Source organism: Neltuma alba, unplaced genomic scaffold, assembly GCF_004799145.2.
Source record: "Neltuma alba isolate B1F8T4 unplaced genomic scaffold, ASM479914v2 tig00006492_pilon, whole genome shotgun sequence".
Lineage (NCBI taxonomy): Eukaryota > Viridiplantae > Streptophyta > Magnoliopsida > Fabales > Fabaceae > Neltuma > Neltuma alba.
Genome location: NW_021634481.1, coordinates 26930 through 33672, shown reverse-complemented (window position 1 = coordinate 33672; position 6743 = coordinate 26930). Strand labels below are relative to the sequence as shown.

At 35.3% G+C, this 6743-nt stretch overlaps 1 pseudogene; it reads left to right on the top strand.

Annotated features, from left to right (window-relative positions):
* Nucleotides 1-777: 777 nt before the first annotated feature.
* Nucleotides 778-6743, top strand: LOC114750521 (probable LRR receptor-like serine/threonine-protein kinase At1g05700; annotated as a pseudogene).

Below are 6743 nucleotides of genomic sequence, written 5' to 3'. Positions count from 1 at the left end.
CTTCTGATAAGAAAAAGCTACTTCTAAGTCACTAGTCACTGACCCAAACAGGCTCATAAATGTCTGCTTGACCAACAGAGAACAAAATGCGTGCTCTGTTTCTACCAATTAAATGTCTAGGAAAAACCCACGATTCAATTTACAACTACAACGTCAATCCCCTGCCAACGACAAACAACAAAAGAGGCGTTCATATTTCCAAATTTTCAAATCTCTTGCATGTTTATATTCATATGTGGAGATGGGTTTGGCCTTACTCCCTTGTCAACAAAACAAGATTAACTGATCAAGGACTATATATCACCGATAATGTCCATTGCTCTGAGATTCTGTTCGGGCGAGAGCAGTCCAAGTGTCCACAAAATGATCAATATTGATACCATATAAAAATTTATGCAAAAGGGTGCTCGTAGTGTGAAAATAGTTTCTCACATTTGGGTTTCAGTACGTTGTACAGATTATTAATCTCCACGTCAACACGGAAAAACTATGCCCGACGTATGAGAAATAGTTTAGTTGTTAATGATGTCAATTATTTCCCCATTGTGGAATAGCTTCTTCATTTCCTGAATCTAATATTCTATGAAAAACCCACGATTCAATTTACTGAAGCAACGTTATTCAGCCAATGATAAACAAAACAAAAGGGAAGTTCAAAGTTTCAGTTGAATATTTCAACTTTAGAAGACGAAGTTGGTCAAAAGAAGGCACTACTAGTTGTTCTTCTATTATTTTCCCATCTTATTTTTTATTGTTTGATGTTATTTTCAAAGAGATATATGGAGATAATGAATAGCATTCCTATTTGTGTGCAAAAAAGATGAATAACATAGCTGAATATTTGCTCTTTAATTTCCTTGTAACTGGCAATTTCTCTCAAAAAGCAAAACAAATCTTTCAAGTCTGCAGAACCTTCCAGTTCTAAACATCTAAATTGCAAATGGGAGGCCATGTCCTATTTGCATTGTTTCAACTTTTTTTGACTCTTGCCCTTGTTCAGTCCCAGAATCAATCAGGTTAGCTAATAAGTTAGTCTCATCTTGTTCATCTGACTGCAACCACATCTTCAAGTTTCTTACAACTTGCCTCTTTTGCAGGATTTATCAGTATTGATTGTGGACTTGTGGATGAACCAAGCTACACAGATGAAACCACTTCCATCTATTACACTTCAGATGCAAATTTCATATCCGCAGGAATTACCCACAGAATATCATCCAAATACAAGACACAAACTTTTAAAAGGCAGTTCTGGAATGTTCGAAGCTTCCCGGAAGGAACTAGGAACTGCTATACCCTTAATGCTCCTCAAGGAAGTAGTAGCAAGTACTTGGTGAGAGCCATGTTCATGTATGGAAACTATGATGGTGAAAATTCTCTTCCCAAATTTGACATCTATCTTGGAGATAAATGGTGGGACTCAGTGATGTTTCAGAATGAATTTGAAATAGTGATCAAGGAAATCATTTATGTTGCTTCATCTGATTATCTTCATGTTTGCCTTTTTAACACCAAGAATGGTAAACCTTTCATATCAGTCTTGGAGCTTAGAGTTCTTGACAGTGATGCCTATCTTGTTGGCTCCATGCAGCTCTTAGCTCGATATGATTTAGGCTTGCGGGATGGTGAATTAGTCAGGTGAGACTTACATCTTTGCATAGAAAATTGTGAAAATTAGTCTTTTGGTCCTTGTATTTTTTCCTCAATTGTAACTTAATTCTTAAACTTCAACTTGGTGTTACCCAATTCTTATAGTTTTGATTTAGTTGTAACTTAATTTCTAACTTTTAACTCGATGCAACTCAGTATTTATAGTTTTAACCATTTCAAACTTATGCACAAGTTTTAAATGGTTAAAACTATAGGGATTAAGTTGTATCAAGTCTAATTTCATGGTGTGAGTTGCAATTGAGTTAAAGTTAAAGGATTGAGTTGTATCGGGTTAAAATTTATGAATTGAATTATAGCCAAATCAAAATTAAAAGGATTGAAAGATTAATTTTTACTAAAAATTCTGTATTTGATCCCCAGAATTTCATAGTGGCAGTACTTTTAGTTAAGGAGTTTTATCTTATTAGTACTGACCATGTGTTAAATTGAGTTACCCTATAATTTTGATTTAATTGTAACTTAATTCCTAAATTTTGACTTGATGCAACTCAGTATTTATAGTTTTAACCATTTAAGGTTTTAAATGGTTAAAACTATAGGGATTGAGTCGTATCAAGTCTAATTTCAGAGAGTGAGTTGCAATTGAGTTAGAGTTAAAGGATTGAGTTGCATCGAGTTAAAATTTATAAATTAAATTACAACTGATCCAAAATTTAAAAGATTGAAAGATTAATTTTTACTAAAAATTCTGTATTCCATCCAAGAATTTCACAGTGATAGTGCTTCTAGTTAAGGATTTTTATCTTATCAGTACTGACCATATGCTAGATTAAGTTAAACACGTATGAGTGGAAAAGAAGAATAGATGACAAAAATTAAAATTGAACCTTTCATGAAAATAGGGTTTCAATTTCATTCTTACTGATATTTTACCCTTTCTTTTTGAAGATACCCAGATGACAAGTATGATAGAATATGGACACCTTATATATCAAAAGACTGGAAACAGATAAATACTTCATTCCCTGTAGATCATGGACCATCATCATCATCATTCAGTTTCATAACATTACCACCATCCATTGTCATGAGAACAGCAGCAATTCCAGCAAATCTTAGCAATAACATGGAATTTCGCTTCACGCCCGGCCACAATAATAGCTCCATATGTTACGCATACATGTAGTTTGCTGAAATACAGAAACTCCAAGTAAATCAAGTCAGACAATTTAACATTTTTGTGAATGGAGACATTTTCATTGCAGATACTAATCCTTCTTACCTTAAGACCAAGTATTATTTAGCCATAAAAAGTGCACCTTGGCTCAATATTTGGATCAGTGAAACAGAAAGATCAACTCTTCCTCCTCTTTTCAATGCCATTGAAGTATATGTGGCTAAGAATCTTTCACAATTACAAACACAGCAAACAGATGGTATGCTCACTGGTTGCAAGTTCTGTTCATAATCATATTATCCGAATTAATCGTAGTTCTATATTTAATTTGATTGACATGTTTGTATTATAAAAGTTGATGCTATCATGAATATCAAGTCAATTTATGGGATCAAGAGAAGCTGGCAAGGAGACCCTTGTACTCCATTGGCTTGCCTGTGGGACGGTCTTAACTGCAACTATGATGGATCTGGCCCACGAAGGATCACATCCTTGTAAGTTTGACAGAAAATAGCCGTAAAAATTTGAAGAGTTTATGGTTTGACTTGATTATCTTCAAAAATACTGATGGACTTCAGACCATTTTTCTTTTAGGAACTTATCTTCTAGTGGATTAACTGGAAATATACCTCCAGATATATCTAATTTGAAGTCGATTGAGTATTTGTGAGTATATCAATCTCCTATATGAAATTAGAAACTTGCAGTTGAGAATCTGTGGAAATAATTTATTCTCATTTCAGGGATTTGTCAAACAACAGTTTAGTTGGCGATGTCCCTAGTTTCCTGTCTCAAATGCAATTCTTGAGGGTTCTGTAAGTGAATGTTTCAATTTTCATTTGGGTCTTTAAACTTTCTAAGAAAACATGTATACACTAAAAACCTAAGACCAGTGTTTTTTGTCTTCATTGAAGAAACCTAGAAAGGAATCAGCTATCAGGAACAATTCCAACCGAACTTATTGAGAGGTCAAAGAATGGATCACTTAAACTCAGGTATTGCTACATTCATGTTTTGAGAGAGAACTGCATTACATTCCATCAACTCTGGTCATATTACAAAACCTTTTCATTTTTCTTAAACAGAAAACTAGCCTCTGAAACTTTCATCCTTTAGCACTTAAAACTTCTTTCTGTTAATAGGATGCCATTTTATAACCTCTCTCTTGTCCAAGAATGAAGCGTGCAACCCTAAGTTCAAAACTTCCCAACTGCCAATGGATGGATAATTTTTTGTTTTTATAATTGAAGTGAGTCTTAGCAAATGACGTTACATGGTCTTATTTTTAATTATATTAATTAAGTAAATTGCACAGTACCCCTAACTTGAGATCTTGACAATATAATCTCACAAACCTTTAAAATTTTAACAATAAACTCCATAAACTTTTATACTTGTTGAGATAACCCTCACATTTTTCAGTTAGTTTGCTATTTCACTATATATATGTTTTAAATAAACTCTTTACAACTCCGGTTATGTGTAAATACTAAATAGTCCTTCTAAACTTTAGCACATGGATTTTTTTTCCCCAGTGAATCACAAGTTGATTATCGAAATAACTAACCAGTAATATATGGAAATTGTCTACAAAAATTGAAAATTTGAAGGGGGATCTCTTATCAAATATCAAATACTGAAGTTTGGAGAGTCATCTATACATAACTCAAAGTGAAGAGGAGTTCTATACAATCTTAATTTCTTTCTTCTCAATTTTAAATGATACCCTGCTTCTATTTAAAGTGTTGGATATGATAGCGCTCTCATCACTAGTTTATTAGTGAATAGTGTGATAGAACTTGTTCACTTTTCGTTTTAAATGCAAGTTTTGCTGGCAATCCAAATCTTTGCTCTTCAGAAGATTCGTGCAAGAGTGGGAAGCCAAAGATTGTCATTGCAATAGTCTCAACAATAGCTGGGGCTTTCGTACTTCTGGCAGCTACAATTACCTTTTGTATCTTTAGAAGAAGACAAATAGGTACAAGTCTAAGGTCATCTATCAGTAAAATGTCCTTGTAATAAGCAAAGGTCGAGAATTTCTTTCTTGAATGGGGCAGCTTTTAATAAACACAGTACTCAATCAAACTACTTACCGATGAAAATCTGGCTGTGTATATTAAAACAACTACGTCAGGAAGGGGGGGGGGGGGAGGGGCCTTTGTTAATTGCATACTCTTTCTTCTCTCACAGTTTCCATAAATCCAGTGAAGGCGAATACTTATTCCACAATAAGCAAGGAGCTAGGGCAGAGGAAACGACACTTTACATATGCTGAAGTTTCTAGAATTACCAACAACTTTGAAAAGATTGTGGGAAAAGGAGCATCTGGGACAGTCTACCATGGAACCGTAAATAACACTCAGGTTGCTGTCAAACTGCTCTCTCCTTCAGCTCAAGGGTATCTGCAATTTCAGGCAGAGGTATGGTACTATGGTATGATTATTTCCTTCAAATCTTCATCATACTCATACAGATATCATTGCCATATCATACACATTTATCAACCAATTCTGCATCCGTTTATATAGATTTTTTTTTTTTTTTACCTCCAACTTTCTGATTGACAGGCAAAGCTTTTTGCTAAAGTTCACCACCAACGCTTGACTGCTCTGATAGGATATTGTGACGAGGGCACCAACGTTGCTCTCATCTATGAGTATATGGCTAATGGCGACTTAGCCAAGCATTTATCAGGTATTTGCCATATGATCTCTCAAGTCCATGAAAATTTTCCTTCTTACAAGGAAGTAAGTAATAGGCTTTCAAACAGCCCATACATAACTATATATGTCTTAAGATGAAGTTTGAAAGTTAATTCAACAAACAATTCTAGGTGTGTACAACTGAGTAAATCTTTGTGCAACTTATTTTAATGCAGACAAAAATGTAAACATCTTGAACTGGAAACAACGGCTACAAATTGCAGTGGATGCTGCAGAAGGTGAGCAAAGAAGAACTCTTTTGCTCCCCCTTACTTTCCTCTGTTGATCCTTCCATTTATGCAGCAAGAGTTGCTTCACTTTTAACTGCAGGCTTGGAGTATCTGCATACGGGTTGTAAGCCGCCAATTGTTCACAGAGATGTTAAGTCCAAAAACATCTTAGTGAATGAATATTTTCGGGGAAAAATAGCTGATTTTGGATTGTCAAAAACCTTTCCCGATGAAGATGATACGCATATATTTACTATTATAGCTGGCACCCCGGGATATCTTGACCCTGTGTAAGTTTTTGCCAGCTCTAAACTACATAAGCTGAATGGTCGTTCTCAGAAATTGATGAGTGCACAAGTTATCTTCTTTTCTTCTTATTTTCCCCCCTTAAACCATGGTTGAATTGCAGGTTTTCTGTCATGCAGGTACAATATGTCAAACAAGTTGAACGAAAAAAGTGATGTTTATAGCTTTGGGATTGTTCTGCTCGAGATAATTACAGGACAACCCGCCATAGCCAAGACTGAAGAAAGTACTCACATAGTCCAATGGGTTAATCTCATGCTTGGTGAAAGCAAGATTGTTGATAGTGTGGATTCAAGATTAGAGGGAAACTTTGATAATGATTCTGCAACAAAAGCATTGGATACTGCAATGGCTTGTGTGGCAGCTTCTTCCCTGAACAGGCCAACAATGAGCCATGTAGTGATGGAATTGAGACAATGTCTGGCTATGGAGATGGCTCGTGGAATTCACAGTCAAATTGATTACTCATTTGGTAGAATCAGTGGAGAGAGTTCTCTACCTAGATAGTTCAAATCTTTTGCGAAGTGTTAAATGCTTTATGTCGTTTCTTCCCCCCCCCCCACCCCAACCCAAGCATGGAGAAGAATGCGATACCTAATCATCAACACAAATGATGTGTATTTCAGGAATGATATGCTTTGGATAACATCTGCAGACCTGTATCCTCCTTTATGAGGGAGAGCTTTTTCGATACTGGAACTAGGTGAAGCTTTGTCT